Source organism: Zonotrichia albicollis, chromosome 14, assembly GCF_047830755.1.
Source record: "Zonotrichia albicollis isolate bZonAlb1 chromosome 14, bZonAlb1.hap1, whole genome shotgun sequence".
NCBI classification, from domain to species: domain Eukaryota; kingdom Metazoa; phylum Chordata; class Aves; order Passeriformes; family Passerellidae; genus Zonotrichia; species Zonotrichia albicollis.
The window spans coordinates 18,971,727-18,990,674 of NC_133832.1; the positions used below are offsets into that span (position 1 = coordinate 18,971,727).

The following is an 18,948-nucleotide window of genomic DNA, read 5'->3' on the forward strand; positions in this document are numbered from 1 at the left end:
GGGAAAATAAGTTACTGAAGTCAGCAGTTGTTCTTTTTCACACTCCCAGCACATCCCAGGATGGCATCTCGAGCAGCAATTAGTTTTGTCAGGGCAGCTGAATTCAAACACACCAAGATGTCATTTTTTCCATATTAAGAAACATTATTAATAAAGAAATTATAGCAAGTTGTCATAGACTACCCAATTACTGGAATAACAATCCTTTTCTCCCAAAACTCAGGGGAAGGTCTTCACAACACCGAGGTGGCAGAAGAAAACACTGAAATTCTTTTCACTTTCTTCAAGTGAAAAGGGAGCCAAGAGCATTGCTGTTACTGCCTGGCTGTTGGGGAGTGTTGAGAACAGACAGAACAAGAATACAAAATTCATTTGTATCCTGCAAAAACTGGTGTCAGATCAAAACCAGTTAGAGCCAAAGCTTTATATTTTATCCTGCATGCAGAGACGCATTAATAGTAATGACGAGGATGATGACAAAACATCTCCCACAAAGTGACACAACCAAGCCTGGTATTGTAATTATGAAATATCAATGGTGTTCCTTGGCAAGGAATAATGTCTTGCCTCAGCAAACTTCCTGTAAGGTTTCTCATGTTTCCTATCTGTTTATGCACAGTGAGGCTGCACAGAAGCTTAAATGTGACAAGATCCTCTTTATCTGCCCAGGTATTTTGTGCATCCTGATCACTGTGACACCCATCTGTCAAATACTAATTGTCTCTAATCCTGCTGCCAAGTCCTTACTAGAATCACAATAATGAAATCAATTAAAAATTCAAATAAAATAAAAAAAATTCACATCAATTAAAAGTTGAAATATTAGAAGCAATCATCAACAGACATTAACTAGAAAAAATTGCACTAATTGATAGCAGAGCCCAAAATTGTTTAAAATATTAAGCTGAGAGTTTCTTCATATCAAGAACTCCACAAAACTTAATCATACAGAAATCACTTGCTGATTTTTGCATAAACTGGTACCTTTGGGGTGAAAACATCGGAGATAGTGACAGGTTGCACTGAATTGCTCAAATATTTTTAGACAATAAATGATTTCAAATATTTAAATATTTGAATAACTTCAAAATAAGTAGTATTCTGAGAGAAACACATTGAATATTGCTCAGAGTGGGAAGGCAAGGAATGGAGCTGCAGCTGTAGAACACGTCCTGCTGCTTTCCCACACTGAGGTTCGAGGTTAATGCAGCAGGAACAGGGGTCACCCTCATCCAATAGCACAGATAACCCCCCCGAGTCTCACACTGCCTTCAGTGGCTGCCACCTACCAGACTGAAATTAAAGCCACCTCCCCCTTCCCCGGGGTTAATTGTGTGTTTTGCTTCCATAACTTTCCCCTGCTCAGAGCTCCTCTCCAAAGCGTGAAAAATGGAAATCACTGGCGAGGTTCTCTGCCATGTACACCAGGGGCAATGACCAGCTCATTAACAACTCATTTATTGCCTTCAAAGCCCAGCCATAGTTCAACCAATATTGATCAAACACATGCAAAGAAGAAAAAGACCTACAAGATAACAATTCCACTGGATTCACAAAGAGTTTTATAATAAATACTATTGAACTTCACTGGTGACTCCTTCTGTGAATGAAATTTATTATAAAAGTTTTTTCTTCTCATAATGTCATTGTGACTATCATCAGGGATTCAAAGGAACTACATGCTTAGAAGAATTAAAATATTTATGCCATATTTCTCTCTCTCATCTCTGATAACTTCTCAAAGTGTAAACTAATCTGATAGCGCCATGAATATTTATATATTGCTCAGCGGGGAAAATTAATGTAAATTAAACAACTGATAAAGCTGGTAATATTTGTGGTATCCATATTTTCACAAATCATTCCCATGTTAGCATGGACTCTAGGAACATTCCTGTTGGGCTGTCACACGTCAGGGCTTGTTTGGCATCTGCAGAAAAGATCATTTCCTTGCAGGGAGCTGCAAATACAGACATCCAGTTCCAGCCTCTCAGAAATAGAAGTGGCAACCATGAAGAAATTATTCCATCTTTTGTATGCAGTAAAGCAGACAGTTCCTGTTAGGTTATATATCCTCTAAGATTGCAGTTAGCACAGACAAAATTGTTATCTAAAGCAACGGAAGTAAGAAAATAGATCTTCTGGAATGGATATCAAAAATACAGGTGCTAAGCTAGATTCAAAACACCATGAAAAGCAGCTTTTAAGAAACCCAAAGAAAAGCTGCACCTTCAAAAATTTTTATCAAATTTTTAACAAGATCTGCATTTTAATCACTTTTGGGAACACTTAACTTTGCTGTGCACCAAAGAACTGCTGATAATTTCAATCAAAGAACATGACACTGCAGATGAAAGCCAAGAATGCAGCCTGAATTTGTGTCAGACAACAGCAAGGTGATATTTTGAATAGGATTACCTTCATCTGTTGGGGCTCGGAGCAGCCAACATCCCCAAAATTCACTCACATCACTGGAGTCCCCCTCTGGAATACTCTGAACCACTCAGATGTCATCCCCGTTTCTATAAAACATTGTCAGGAGGATGCAAGATAAATCTTCACTTGTTTTAAAAGTTTATTTGATTTGTAGAATTATTTGAGGAGGAGAATTAGTTTCTAACCTTTCACCTTTTTTTTTTTTTTCTTGTTTTCTTCATTAAGGGTTCATAACCAGGGCAATGATAATTCCTGTCTTCTCCATGAAACCCATAATTTTGGAAACTCATGATTTTTTGCACAAACCAAGCATCACCCATAGAAGTTGACTCCAAAAGCCAAAAATTGGTCCAGATAAAATTGTTCTCTGTGCCCTTCACTCCAAGGAATGAAATATGAATGCTCATCTAGCATTCACTTGGAGTTCTGCAGAAGAATGGACAAGCTAGAAAAACTTGTGAATTTAAATTCCTTTTGTTTTTGAGGGAATCAAGCAACAAACTGCAGGGATCCTGGATGTGATATTTGGAAATATCCTTCACATCAAGCTTTTACCTGCACAATCATCTCCCAGCATGTCCCAAGCTCCTTATGCAACTGAACTGCTGCTGAACTCACTGCCCGTGCAGGATGGAAAGATCTAGAAGGAGAGTAAAATTCTGTCAAATTGATGTGCCCACATTTTGCAACACAATGTAAAATACACAGGGAAATGCTGTATCAAGTCCCTCTCCAAAATACACCCTACAAGGTTTCTTAAAGGTAATTCTCACCCTGAATACTGAAAACCAGAAACATGAAATCCAAAATACAGGAAAGCAAAAGCACAATTAAATCTAAATAGTAGGACAATCAGTGGAGGTTGGGAGAACTAATCTTGGTTGGAGATATGACTAAAAGCATTTATTTCCATGCTTAGCAGTGCTAAAACCAGGGAGGAAAGGCATAAAATGCAATTAATAACTGTCCTGTCTATGGTCTGTCTACCTTAATTTGCACTAGACACTAAAAGTGTGGGACACTTCAGTTCTTCAGCATAAACTGCATTTCATCTGGAACAACAGGAAAACCAAAGTGCCCAGCCTGCTCCAGGCTGACCCTGCCCTTGCCTTCCCCTGCTCACCTGCCCCCTGAGTGAGTTTTCCTATGAAATTTGTCTAAACAAATGCCTAAATCTATGAAATTTGTCTAAACCAAAACTGGGAGAGCCCAGCAACAGCACTCCCTTTTTCCGTGGTGTTTGAATGACTTCACACAAAGGAAGCCAAATAAATTTACTGCTGAACTTTCCCAATTTCCTTATAAAATATAAAAAAGACTCAAGTCTTTAATCACTGGAGAAATTATCCAGGAATGTTTTAATGGTGAAGCACCTGAATTTGCCTGTGGTCCCATGGTGATTTCTCCTAAAATGCGTGGAACACACAAGGCTCAGAGTGTGAAATGGATAAATATGAAATGTGTGGCCCTAACAGACATGTCTGAAATGGTTTTGAAACACTAAACAAAGAAAAGTCACAGATTAATTTCTTCATAATGCTGTAAAATCACCCCAGTGGAATTAGAAATGTAAGAAAGAAGAGATTGCATTATGCTGTACTTAAAATTCCTCAGTATGAGATATTTAAACAAAGTACTTATTAAGACAGAGTAGTAGCTAAACAGATCATTCACCACAGGATTGAATAAACTTTTAATAACTTCTTAAATGCATGCTTTGAGACATAATAAAATTACTTCCTGGCATTAGAGACTTACCTGACGTATAGATAATCAATAACTGCCTGTTCCACAAAGACAGACCCAAAGTTACAGTTCATTTAGACTTGGGCTTCTTGCTCCGCCTTACGAATCACCAGATTTACTCCACTGAATAAAGAAGTATTTATCTGAGAAGCTGGAGGAGTGCAGTTCTGAATAACTACATGGAAATAGGGGGAGGCTGGATGGCAAATGCCTTGCTAAGCCTCTTCCATCTCCAATTCCCCGCTCTCTCTGAGCAGGCACTTATCCTTGCTGAATTCTAGGGAGATCAGCACTGATCTACATGAAATCCATAAATTAATATTAAAGAGTGGCTCTGTAGTACAATATCTGTTAGAGCATTAAAAACTCCTACAACTCACAGAAACTTTCTGCTGTTTAACAAACCTGATCTGAGGGACTGGCTGAACTGAAAATGAGGGTTTGGATTTGAGAGCCAGTTGTCAGTGATGGCACAAAGAACAAAGGCCACAACTAATATTGGGAGGTCAAAAAAAACATAATAGAAACCAATTCCTGGAAAGGCTCACTCAGAGTGTAACAATTAGGAAAAGAAAAACACACAAAGAGGTTCCAGCAGCTCACCCTGCTCCAGGCCCTGGCTGAGGGATTCCACTCTCCCACAGCAGCAAACAAACTCAGCCCAACGGTGTCGCAGAAATCTTTTATGGAAAATCCTTTCCTTAGAATTTTCCTGAGAAGCTGAGAGGCCTCAGGAACAAAATGCAAACATTGATTATCTGCTGCTGTGGGATGCAACAGGTGCATCTGGGATTGGTCTTGTGAGGTTGTTTGGAATTAATGGCCAATCACACTCAGCTGGCTTGGACTCTGACACACAAACCTTCATTATTCATTCCTTTCTATGCTTTGCTTAGCCAGCCTTCTGAGATGAAACCTTTTCTTCTATTCTTTTAGTATAGTTTAATGTAATATATACCATAAAATAATAAATCAGCCGTCTGAAACATGGAGTCAGGTCCTCCCCTCTTCCCTCATCCTGAGACCCCTGTGAACGCCGTCACACAACACTGCAGGGTTTGTGCCATCGCAGAAAGCACCAGAATGCAAAAACAGCAGCTGTGGAACTGCCCAAACCCAACTGGCAGCACAGAGCAAAGTTACAAAATAGGGTTTCTAAAGGAGCAACTTAAATTTTACATGTATAAAACGTTAGATGTTTAATTTTATTTCTTCACTGTAAACAAATATGAATCTGTTTTTCTCCCGTTTTTAATGCAAACAGAATGAGCCATGCCACGGCAGCATAGAGAGGCTTCAGCTGAGGCTGAAATTCCCCAAACAAAAGGCTGAATAAATATACTGTGAGCTTGTTTAGTCTTTTAGCAAGGACTTGATCCTTTTTTTTTTTAACTTTTTCCCTATTGGAACAGACTTAGCAGAGTTTAAAAGAAAAAACTGGAGCTGAACTGACTTTATCAGAAATAACATCCCGATTTAGCAGGCCAGGGCTCCTCTCAGACTGATGTCAAAATGTCAGATGATGTAAGTAGCCCACACTAAATGTATCAGTGGTTTAATAACAAGAAAATTGACTTCACTGCAGAGCTGGAGTCCAAGAGCCTTCAGTCTCAGTGCTTGGAGAGCAGCTTTCTGCTTTTTAAAGGTCATCTGATTTATCCTGCCAGGCTCTAAAACCAGGAGGTGAGAAACTGTATAAAGGAAACACCAGAGCCTGTGCTGAGATTAAGGAAGCAAAACAATGACAAAACCAGGCCAGCCCTGAGTCTCGTTTCTTGCTGTCCCATGTTGGACACCACTCTGCACTCCCATCAGCTGCAGAGGATGGACATTTAGATTGCTGTGAGTCATTTCCCAGAGCTGGTAATTCTCTGTAGGGTTCTCCTCTCACTGTGTCATATCTAGAACACAGCAATGCAAAAGCTGCTGCTGAAGGGAAATTCAAGATCAAATCTCTGTGTGCTGGCAAAGCAAAATGTGGCAGAGCAGGATTTGTTCAGTTATTTTCCTGTGTAACTGCTCCCAGGTTCTGCACACAGTGCCCAGATCCAGGGGGAGATGCTGCTGCTGCTGCTGCAGACACAGGTGCACAACAAATGAAATGTTCAAAACAAAACACAGGGCTGGACCCTGATTATTCTTAATTTCAGCACCATTCTGAAAATAGAAGCCATTTTTTAATGTAGAAATGTAGGAACACCCCTCAGCAGAAATTTTGTGACCACTGAAAGAAATGAGGCAAGAAAAGATAGAGCCTGTATCTTGAAAAGAAAGCAGAGCCTATCCTGCTCCCTGTATCTCTGCACATCCCAGCTGTGTTATTATTCTGGGATAGATGCCTTTCTTTAATTTGTTTACACAATGTTTATTTCTTGACTGCCTGTCACTGAAGCTCCTTGAATTATTTCTTTAAAAATGCATTTTTTTTTTGGGATACACAAAGTTCAGTGTTACCTATCTATGGGCTAAGCAATGCTTTCAATCAGCTTTCACCAACTGGAAAAGAGCATTCCAGCATTCTCACTCTCCAGCAAAACACACTGATTCAGTTTCATTTCTATCTGGAGCCTTCCTGCTGTGAATTGCCCAAGTGGGCACGCCAGGTTTTCTGTTACAGCCCTGATATGAAAACCCCGATAACTTACACAATGGCTGCTGCTGATATTTCATATTAAGGAACAAAAATAGAACCAGACCTCAACAATGCATAAGACCATCAAGCTTTGCATTAAAATCAGTTTCTCCTGATGTGAGAAAAAAATGAATCCTTTAAAAAAAAACAATATATCCTTTTGCTTTTAAAAGCTATATCCTGTTGCAGAGGGGAGGATGAGAAGTTTGATGAAGCACCAGAAGCTGCGGGTGGAGGCTGAGGAGCAGATCCTGTCTGGGTGTGCAGCACGTGCTGCTGCAACAACCTCAGAGCTCATTGGACCAAGGTGTTTTGTGCTCCCCCCTTTGGAAAACAGACAGAATATATTCACCAATTCCAAATATCACCGCTATAATGTCCTCTAAGGTTTGCTCGTTGCAGCAATCACCTTCCCAGTATAATTTATTAAATAGTGCCATCCAGTGGGAAGTGACTCTCAGCACAAGGAAACTCTAAAAACCCAAGTTAATTCTAAATTCTTACCATTGATGCAGCTGCAGAGAGTATTTCCTCAGTTTATCTTCTAAATGAGCTGAATTTTACAATAATCCTAACTTCCTCGTGGTATTTTGGCATGCTTTCTGTAAGATACAGAGGCAATAAAAAAAGCAGGAATTCTCTGTGTGAAAGGACACATTTAAAGGGCATGGTGAGGTAGCAGGGCCAATCCTAAATCCTCTTAAATCCTTGACAGCATCCAAATACACGACAAGAGAGGTTGCATTGTTCTCCCAGAAGTTCTGAGTGTTCAGAAGAATGGGAAAACTTTGACAAGGAGTGACCTGACTATTGATTTTAATTCTACCAATTCACGTGTAACAACTTCCAGGAAAAAAGTGTCAGAATCATGAAAGAATTGTTGGTCTCCCAAAGCACCTTTGCATTATTTGCTGTTGATGGAACACAAATACTGAGCACAAACATAAATTAAATCAAGAAGCATTTAGAGGGAGACAAAAATTCTGCTTTCCACTCACCTGTTGCTATGTGTGTTTACAGACCTGCAGGATTTGGTGCCAAGAGAAAATACAGAAGTAAATTTCTGTGCAATTGGAAGAGCCATCAGCAACCTGAGAGCTCATTCCTCTCCCCTGCTTTGTATTTCTCCATGAATTGCCAGCATGAATCACAGCTCTCTTCAGATAATGAAGTCTTAGAAATTTCATGATCTGCTGTAGCAATATAAATCTATATGGCCACCCCATTAGAAACACCTACCAGGGAACAAAATGTGCTTTTGGAAGTCATTCAATGCAAATAATTCTATTTTTTTTCTTTTCTTGGCATTTCACTAAAGAAACTGTAAGATGATAAATGTCATGTGATAGCAAAAACCACCAGAGTTAGTTCTATATGTGTAAAGCATTCTGAGTAAAAGATTCTGCATGTGCAGAAAGGTTTTTGTATGAACACAGGACACATCAGTACCAGAAAGAGAATTAAGAAATGGGTTCGTAGTCTAGTATTCAGATATCCGTTTGAATTGTGCCAGAAGCGGGGAAATGAATGCATTTGCTGTGGAGAATAGAGTAAAAAAATAAAAGTACAAAGTAAAGCACCCAAGTCTTTTTAAGTGGTAACAGTACCAGGTATTTCTTATATTAAAATAAAAAAAAAATCAAGTGAGGAGCAGTGGCCTGGATATTCACAGTTTTTCAAAGTAAGAGCGAAGTATTATATTCTCCTAAGCTTACACATGAACAGAAAATGCCTCCATCACCTTTGCTTTTGCCTTATTTTTTACTCCTCTATTATAGAAATTATAGCGGAATTCAGCTCAACCTGGTCAAAAAGTTCTTCACCAAGGCTTTGAGAACAGTGGAGTTGAAAATTACACATTAATACATTCTAAAGTTATCCAGGGATACTTGGAGACAGTTAAAAATAACAATAATGAGGTGCATTTGTAGATGTAGGAAGTTGTGCTCCCTCACAGGTCTAACAAGCATTGCCCCATCTCCACTCTCACTGGTGCAATTCCCACCTTGCCCAACATGAGGTGCTGCTGAAGTTCTGGAGAATAAATTCCTTTCAGAAACGTTTCCAGCACAAATCCAGCCCCAACCCCACACCAGCTGCTGAGAAGAATAACTCTACCCCAGCCAAAACCATCACAAAAATGTCCTTGCACTAAGTTATGAATATTTTCTGCATGCAGCTTCTTAGGAATTGATTCTCTCTTCATAAATTCTTCTCTTTTTTTTTTTTTTTTTTTTTTCACCAAGGAAAATAAGCCAGAATATTAGTTACCCAAAATCTTGTACAAATTATTCTAATGGTAATCTTAATTAATTTAACCTTTTTATAGGCACAAAAAATTTCAAGCAATTAGTTTCTTCTAATAGTGCCAACAGAATTAGTAATGTATTAATTATTATAGCATAAAAGTTGGAATAATGTAGCTGTTAATTAAACTCAAAATATTGCTAAATAATTATCCTCAAGAACATAATTTTTACTAATTAAAGCATTATTGCTAAATATAATTTCACAAGATATTTCATACAAATATTCAGCTCTTAATTAAATTATCAGTTGAACAGAAACAGTCAGATGCTAGAAGTTCTGCAGTTTGGAAACAGTTATGTTAAGTTGACTATATATTTTACAAAGAAATGCTTCTGCCCTAAAAATGATTTGGCACTTGATAAAGGTTCAGCAGCAGCAGCACCTCCAGTGAATTCAATCCATCTACTCATCACTCAGAATCAAGAGGCAGCAAATAAATGCACTGGTATAGATGTCTATAAACATATATCTATAAAAATATAAATATATACATAAATATATAAAAATATATAAATAAATATCTGTATAAATATAAAGGGTTTATAGAATAAACTATTTCAAGGTATTTTCTCAGATTAATTGTGCAGGATGAGGCAGAGGGGCTGGGCAGGGCTCCTGGTGGAGAATTCCTCCTGCAGCATCTCCTCCCTGCCTGCAGCTGCTGCCAGCTGGGTGGATAACAAACGTGATATAAAATCCACTCCATGAAGTCAGCACACCACAACAAAAGGAAGGAAAGGAAAAGTTTTCCCCAAAAATAGAAGTTTTCAGCCCAGCCTAGTTCCCATTATTATTTCCATTTTTCTCTATCAGCCCCTTATAGAACTAAAACCCAAGGGCTCCAAACAGATCCATCAGCACTGTCAAGTTTGTCCTCAATTCTGGATTTTACAGAGGCAGAACCAAATCTCCCCATTCACCTCAGTCCCCACCAGAGCTGAATTTACCCCAGGGTTTGATGGCACAGTCCAGTATCTCCATTCTCCATTTCCAGAATTCCTTGAATCAGCCAAACCCCCAGACCTGCAGTGGTGACCTTGGCTTGGAAAGGATGGTGACAATCTTTGGTTTGGCCTCTGGGAATGCTATGGGAGCTTCCCCAGGGGTTAAGGGTTGTTCTTCTGCTTCAAATGAATAAACCCATCCCAAAAGTCATCCCATTGTTGCCCCTTCGCATGCAGTAAAATGATCATAATTTTACCCTGTAGTTCAGTTCGTAATTTAAATACACCATGTGTGACATGAAGGAAGAAAAAAACAAAAATCTCTGCTTTGGATACCTTTTCACAACAAATTCCTGCAATGAAGACAGACCCTCCAAACCCATGAAAGCTGTTTTCATGTTCAAACCCAAGCTTCAGTGCTCCTGCCAAAATGAAGAGTTTCCCAAAGCAATCAGTATCATATTCCAGAATTACATAAGGAGGCTTACTGCAAAGCTTGCTGAAGGACAACAAATTCCCTACAGCTTCTGAATTATAAACACACAGACAACATTTCCCTGGATCATGAGTATTTCCAGACTTGGCAACTCTAAAAATAATAGGTCCTGGGTGATTTGCTAGGCCTAAACCTCTGAACTTGGTGGATAAGAGAACATGTGAGGGAAAGGAAAAGATGTGTAAAGTTAATTATTGCAGTGCAAACTTGGAAGAATGGGGACTCTTGATAGGTATTTATAACCCATTTTTCTGGGAAGAGCAGAAAATAAAACACCGGAAACACTGGGGGCATTCACATTATGTCATTACTGTGTCCTTCCTAGAAGGCCCTGAAAAACCCCAACATTTCTGTGTTGGCCAGCAGAAGCTGATTTTCATCACCTGTGAGCGCTGCAAAATGACTGCAAAGGAAGGAAAGGAAACCAAGCTCTGCCACTGCTTAGCAAAACACCCGAATGCAAAAGCACAGGAGTAGAAGCAAACACAATTCCCTTAAGCATCACATGGTTACCATCAGAAATTTCAGCTGCTTTAGGAGAGCCTCAGGTTGGTCTCTGGCACTACCAGTTACTGTTCCTTTGTCACAAAAGTACAACAGGAAAATGATCACACTGAAAGTCAGAGGGATTCTCTGCTGGTGCCAGGGGTCAGAGCTCCTCCTTTTAGAGGAAATTCAGGCCTCTTTTATTGCCATAGTGCAGCAGGAAATTCAGGCTGAGCATTAACTGCAAACACAGGGACAAAAGGGCAGCGATTTTTAAATGCTGTTTACCACTTAACAATGGCTTTTCATTCTGATTTGGCAATACCAGCTAAACCTCTGGAGTCTAAGTAATAGAAAATCTTCCTGTTTCATTTCAAGACAATCATTTCAGTAAAGATTAAAAAAAAATCATCACTCCGTGCAAGCTACTGAAAGAAATTTAAAACAAGTCTTGTACTCTAGCTGTTTTAAATTTTACTAAATGCAACACACTCCTTAAACTAAATTATTATATAACATATGATTAAATTATTATATAACATTTGCTGAACAAAATTATTATATAACATATTTCTTGAATGAAATTATTAACTTTTTTGGAGTGAAATAATTAGATGTTAGTAAATAACTTGTCATGTCAGAACATCTCTGGTTTGATCAAATAATTTCATCAGAGTTTGGCCATCAAAATAGAAATTAGCATATAGCAAAAGTCTTCAGCGACTGCCATTTCACTGTGAAAGGCCAGCTTTGAGCCAATGCTTGTTTATAAAATACACCATTTCAAGGTATTTTCTTAAATTGTGTCCGCTGATAAAGAATGTGATGAATTAGTGAAAATATTGTTTAACCTTTTGAGTACTCCAGTGTGTAAATGCCAATAATTTAAAAAATATGTAACCACTAAGTACCTTGGATGCTGGACATTAGTACAGCAACTATTAGCTACAATATTCTGCTAAAACATTATATTAGCAAGTACAAAAACATTTGGCTAACTAGAAAAACCAAACGCAGAAACCATGATGTGTATTCTGGGATTTGCTTGGGAATTCCTGAAGATCCCTTTCAAAGTCACACCAATGGCATTACATGCAATATATATATATATTTTTTTTTTGTTGAAAGAACTGGAAAGTCAAAAAGCTTCAGCAGTTGGTTTAAAAAGGGGAAGCTCCTCTCTCCCCCTCAGAGCAGATTTCTACCATAAGCACAGAATATTTTCAGTGTCCCCTTTCAGGCAGTGAGAACAGGGACCTGTGGGAGCCCAGGTTTGTGTCAGACTCCAGGTCCTGCCCAAAAGCCTCTCCCAGATGTTCTGGTTCCCCATTCCCAGTCCCAAAAACCTCTCCCAGATGTTCTGGTTCCCCATTCCCAGTCCCAGCTGCAGAGGATTTACTGCAGGGACAGAAATGTCTGCAATTCTCACCAATCTGGGGCACTCAGGCAAGATTCAAGCTCCCAAAATCTGCTCTGTCACAGCACTGGCTCTCCCTCAACTTTTCTGAGCAATGTTAACCCCAGGAACGCTAGAAAATATTGTAATAAATGCCTCTTCTCTTTTATCCCCTACTGAAAATCTTTCAATATTTGGGGAAAAGGAAAAAGCCAAACATTGTTACCTCCTGCTTGCAGACACTTTTGAAACTTTAACTGTTTTTCAGGTGCTTTGTTTGGAATAAATAGCATTTAAACTAGAAAGAATCTGATTTAGGGACAGCTCTCCTCTCCGCTCATTGTATACTTACAATTTCAAGTGTGCCAGAATTGAATCTCAGTAAAAAAACAAAAGGAGCCCAATATTCTCCTTACATCAGCCAGAAGGTTTAATGGGGATAATGTGGAATGATTGATGGCATTCTCCCTGCCTGTCATTACCTCAGAGAAGCACTGCAGGTAACCTGGAGGGGATAATCACCCCTGGAAATTTGGGTTTGTGGTCACACAGAGCAACTCCAGTCCTGGAGAGCCCAACAGTGGATTAAACAACTTTCTGTTATTTGATTTGGGCTTCTCTTATGTTGCTGCACTGATTTCTCCAGCTAATTTCTCTGAGGACGTTACAGGATGAGAAATTGCTCAGTCCCCAGTGGTGGAGAGCAAAACTAAATACAAAACCTGGGGTTTTATCTCCTGCACACTGAAAGAAAACTCCAAAATTTCTCCATTTCACCAGCACTCCCTTCTGTGCCTGTGTTTTAAAGCCGGCCTTGATTATCTGGCATCATTTCCATTCACCAGCCACAAAATATTTAAATATTATTTTAATTGTGTGTGCATGACTGGTAATTGCTTCTCTCCTAACAACACGGTGTAATTTGATTATCTTAAACCATGAAGGACAACAACCTTTACTTCAACACATTTACAAAAAAAAGTGGCCAAAGAAATCCATAAATAATTAGATCTCATCAACACAACTCCTGACACACCACACTACTGCTAATTGAACTTATGACTAATGCTGGAATAGAAATATTATGTGAATGATTTATGAAAGAACCATCCTTGTGCAACTCTTTCATTTCCTAGTGGAAATAAAACTATTTCATATTTTTAATAATACATAATTTCATTTCCTGCAAGATATTCCCAAATGATGCTAAATGCTGGTAATGTTTATAATATTTTTCCAACACGCTCTTTTTCAAGTGGTGATTACAACTTGATAATTTTTCCTCTCTTCCACCATGATTTTTATTCCCCTGTGACTATCACCATAACTCAATGATTTGTTTGGTGTGAGGGATTTGGGTGGGTTTTTGGGGAGTTTAGGTTGTTTTTGGGGAGTTGCCATGGCTGATGCTGAAGGTGCATCACTGCTCAGCACTGGTGGGGTTGGCACCTCCCAGCTTGGCAGGGACCCTTTCAGACAGTGCCACATCTGTCCTGCCACCCACAGCTGGATGTGCACATGGTGTGGCATTCACATCCTCTGAAAAATCCCTTTTTCCAGGATTTTGCTCCTGGGAAGCTTAGAAGCCTCAGAGAAAAGGGGAAACAATTCTTATCTCATTTGCTTCTCCTGTGTTGTGCTCATGTGGAATGTGTTTGGAGATTGGCCAAAGAGTCAAAACAACCCACAGCCTAATCCAATGAAACAATCAGGGCCAGGCTGTGTCAGGACTCTGGAAAGAGTCACGAGTTTTCATTATTATCTTTTTAGCATTCAGTAGGTATCCTTTCTGTATTCTTTAGTTAGTTTACTATTCTTTAATATAATATAGTATTATAAAGTAATAAATGATCCTGCTGAGAACATGGAGTCATGTTCATCATTCCTGCCTGCCACAGGGGTCCCTGCAAATTAAACACACATGGTTTAACTCCTGAGGGCCCCAAACTCTGGTCCTTGGTCCATATTTCCATCTCCCAGCAGCCCCAAATCCCTGATCCCAGTGAGCTCTCCTGGATCCCAGACACGGTGCCAAGCTCACACTGAGAGCTGAACCACACTCATCTTGTGTGGTTTTTACAATTTAATATAAATTTATATAATTAATATATAAATATAGACAAGTCTCCCAACCATTGCATCCACTCTGGCTCTGTGCCCAGGTCCCTGTGGATGCCATCCCCTGTCCAGTGACCCTGCAGGGCTGCTCAGTGCCACTGCCCTTGTCACCCGAGGGCATTTCAGCAGTGCCAGCCCCAGCACAGCCCCTGGCACCAGCAGTGCTCTGTTCCTGGTCAGGGGACACTGGCCCAGCCCTGAGTGACCACCCAGCCCTTCCTCACCCACCTGTGCCCAGGTGCCACCCCCACTGTCCTGTTTAGGGTCACACCGCATGTGACAGTGACAAACCCTCACAGCAGGGCCTGTGGATGATGGCTGGCACTCAGCCCTCACCCAGCAGTGCTGGGAACCCAGCACAGACAAGGTTTTTCCTTAGTGAAGTCACTGTGCCTGTCACCAATCCCCTCCTCATTTCCCACTGCATGGTTTCCAGCATGATGCAATCATCCAGTGCTTAAAGATCATGTATAATCTGCACTCTGGCAAGGCTGCTGGGAACAGACCTGCACACTCCTAAAAAGGACAGGAAAAAAAATGCCCTAACTTGTACTTTCAATGTCTGGAGACAATGGAAATAAGGGTAAATTCAATTCATGGGGGTTTTTTCAGTGTATACCAAGAAGCATGAAAAGATCCTTAATTTATTTCTTCTTACAGCTTAGTGTAAAGGTAAATAGACTACCCATTAGGTTTAAAATTGTATTTCATCAATTCCATTGGATAGCCAAGACCTTATCATCACAATATTGGTTAAAGTATGGCAGCAGCAAATGTCATGTCTGTCAGGCTCTAGTGTTCTGAGCCAATCCGTGTTAGATTTACTCTGAGTAAATGTCAGTGCTATCGAGAGCTCCCAGAAAAAGCAGATTTTTCTTTACAGACAAGCATTTAACAATAAATTGTCTGGCTAGTACAACAGCAGCAAGCTAATGACTCAGTCTTGCTCCCTGGGATGATTGGAGAGCTGTTACACGACTGATTCCTCATCTCCAGGCAGCTCCCACACTGTCACACAGCCACCCCTGCACCACTCCAGGGTGACATTTACCAAATGGCTGCACGTCCTGGGGATTTTCAGCACCCCAAGATGCTTCAGAGAGCTCCAGCTCATCAGTCACCCCAGGCAGGAAAATTCCAAACCCTCAGGTCAAGGGTTACGCCTTGAGTCTGACACCTGCTGCCTTCCAGAGCTGCCCTGAGCCCACAAAGGCTCTGGCCAGCTGAACAGCAGCCAGAGAGCTGAGCTGGGGCTGGGAGCATCCTCCCCGTGATGCCAGGCAGGTCCTGCCCCTCCACACACCATTCATAAGAAATCACATCTTTACTTGAGCTGAAACACTCTCTGTTATTGCCCAGTTGCAATTCTTGCAGTTTAGATAGGCAGAAAGCTGAGATAATCAGTTCTCTGTTACCTGTTTATCTCATCTGTGAGAAAACATCCCTGGGTTTATGAGGTTGAGGTCTTTTTAATCCTTGTCCTTACAGAGTCACTCCCAGTGCTGCTCACCAGCTTGGCAGGACTCCCTCACTGCTGGCCCAGGGTGCTCTCCTCTAGCCAGAAAACCCTTCTGTTACTGCCCCCCATTGCTGCCCCATCCCTGGCAGTGCCCAAGGCCAGTTTGGAGCAACCTGGGATAGAGGAAGGCGTCCCTGCCATGGCAGGGGCTGGAGTGAGATGATCTTGAAGATCTCTTCCAACACAAACCGTTGTCATTGTGGGATTGCTCCTGCTCTGGGAACAGTTCCCCATTTTACCCTCTTAGCTCCTTGAAACAAAGAGAAAATGACCCAAAAAAGACAGAAAAAAAGCAGCACAGACCAAAAAAAAAAAAAAAAAACAAAAAAAAAAGAAAAAAGAACAGTGGCACCTAAAGCCACACAAGCACCCCCAAATATTGCCAGATATCACATTAAGGAAATGCCCAACATCATTGCCATCTTCTCCAGCTGCTTCTAACTTGATGCCAAATGTCTCTCTCACAGGGTTGGGATCTGGATGTGCTGGGTTGGAAGCACAGACCCGGTCCAAGAACAACGCTGTCCCTCTGTCCCTCCCCCCTGGTTGTGTAAGGGAGCTTTGGAGCTCTCAGTGCCCCACAGTGGGAAGGGAACTGCAGGAGCTGAGAGTTTCAGAGCTGCCAGAGGCTGGGTTCCAGTAAAAGCAAAGCAATGCATTGACTCCAGCCTTTCTTTGGAGAAAGAATTCACCTGCACACTGCACTTGAGCATTGGCACCTGAGTTTCCATTCCTTCCATGTCCCAGACTCTCAAAGGACTAAAAAAGGAATCTCACTCTGCACAGGTCTTTGTGACTGAGTGCTTTGAGGAAGAGAAGATCCAACATCTTGGGGTTTAGAGGAGCGTGTGCCTTGCAGAAAAGACAACCCACGCCTCTGGGGTTTAGAGGAGTCGCAACAAAAGCCCTCTTTCAGGTTATCAGAGCTTTTCCATCTGAGAGTTTGCTGGGAAGGCGGCTTGTTAGCACAGCCTGGCAGAGAGCAGTGGAGCAGAGCAGGAATTTCACTCCCAGCTCCAGCAGCAGCTCTGTGGCTTGTCTGGAAATTTGAACAGGAGGAAAAAAGCAAAAACAAAGGCAAGTCGAGCAGGTTTGTAAAAGACAAGATTCCCTGCCATTGTGGGGCGAGGCACTCAGCAAAGCAGCCTGTCATCCTGCAAAACGTGACAGCAGAAACTGCTCCGGGCTCCATGAGCTGCTTCTCCAGCCTCACTTCTGTGAGAAAAGAAACCAACAAATGCAAGGATTTTGTAACCAGAATGGTGCTGGATCCTGGCGTGCAATGCAGGATTCAAACACCTTCTGTGCCAGGGACTGGGCCCTGCCTGATGCAAACTCCCAGCTCCTTCCCTGCTGCACACGCTGTGCCTCAGTGGGCTTTGCCACACAAACTGCTCTGCCTGCAGCAGGAGCAGATGAATTGGATTTCTGCTCTCAGCTGTTAGAGATCCCCTAAATCTAAGCCACATAACACTACAAAGTAGTTTTGCACTGAGACCTGTTCTTTCTGTGCCCCTTCTGAGCACCTGGCTGTAGATTAGAAATCATTTTTAACCCAGCCACCGTTTCCAAGTGTTCATGATGTCCTGCCTCAGCTCTCAAGAGAATAGATTTTACTTTCCTTGCTACAACTGGTGCACAGATGACAACACTATTTAGAAGAGAGAAATGATGTTTAACCAGCAGGTCATGCACAAATCAGAGAGCTCTCAGCTGCACAGAGGAGCAGATTATGGATGTGTGTAGGTTTAATGAACACCAGATTTGACACATTTCTTAACCCTGGGATATTTCTCCTTACCATACTCCAGGAAATTGGAGCAAGCTGTAGCCAATGTTTCTGTAAGGCCAGCTGTTACACACATCCACCTCTTTCAGCAATGATCTTCAGCAGTTAAACTTATTCTTCAAAAAAAGATAGAAATAAGAAATGTACATCTCACAGAATTTCCTCTTTCACTGTATGCATATTATACATTACTCACAATCACCTACAGAGTCTTATTCTTTTTTAGCCTCTAGAGCAAATCCTTCTGATCTTGCAAATTTTACATCTGCTTTAATTAAGTTCACTACCCAGGTTCCCTCGAAATTCCCACGAAGATTCCTTTTCTTGTTCATTCAAAGACAAGACAGAAATTGAAAGAGTTTCCTGTTTCTATTACAGCTCAAAAAGACATTTGAGATAAAGTTCCTGCTGGTTGTCAGGAACAGCTGAAGGGGTGAATCTGAAGTCAGTAAGTACAGTTCAATTTTTAGTTCTTTACTCTCATCAGCTATAAGGAAATATCTAGGGAGGAAAACATCTATAAATATTTGCATGCACAGACAGGAATGTAAAAACAATAACGTCACAAATCTGTGAAAGGACTAAATGCAGGAGCTCAGGAATCACAGGTGAAGGGTGGCAAGCATTTGTTCTGTTCTTGTTTTTATAGAGGGAAATTTATCTTACAGAAGGCAAAATTTTAACTGGAGAACGTCATCCAAAAATCAAAAGGCAACTGTTTAAGCTTAATGGGTCTGAAGAGAATAAAGAGTTGATAGTAATTTAACCAAAACATGGTTATTAGATATCTAAATGTAACTACATAATATCTCAACTCCTGCATTCTTGGAATTTATAATTTTGTCCATGGAACACGAGTCACCAGTTACAAATCTAGATGGGACTCTTAAGAACCCTATTAGACCATATTGGAAACTAAAGGAATAGAAACCAGGGTGTTCTTTCCTGCTGCCATTCAATTACTAGGCTAAACAATACTATTCCAAATTCGCGATAAATGCTCATGAATATTAAAAAATTACTAGTGGGTTACATATGGGGATATCCATCCAATCACTTGGTGTTTACCTTGCTGT

At 40.7% G+C, this 18,948-nt stretch overlaps 1 long non-coding RNA gene across 2 annotated transcripts in view; it reads right to left on the minus strand.

Moving 5' to 3' along the window:
• The window catches only part of LOC141730844 (uncharacterized), a 38,658-nt gene extending 29,686 nt beyond the window's left edge, over nucleotides 1-8,972 (minus strand). For both annotated transcript variants that reach the window (XR_012582578.1, XR_012582579.1), the window contains exons 1-3: nucleotides 7,319-8,972; nucleotides 2,992-3,076; nucleotides 2,419-2,522 (exon numbers count right to left, since the gene is read on the minus strand). This is a non-coding gene — a long non-coding RNA (uncharacterized LOC141730844). The remainder of the gene's footprint in view (nucleotides 1-2,418; nucleotides 2,523-2,991; nucleotides 3,077-7,318) is intronic.
• Between the last annotated feature and the right edge of the window lie 9,976 nt (nucleotides 8,973-18,948).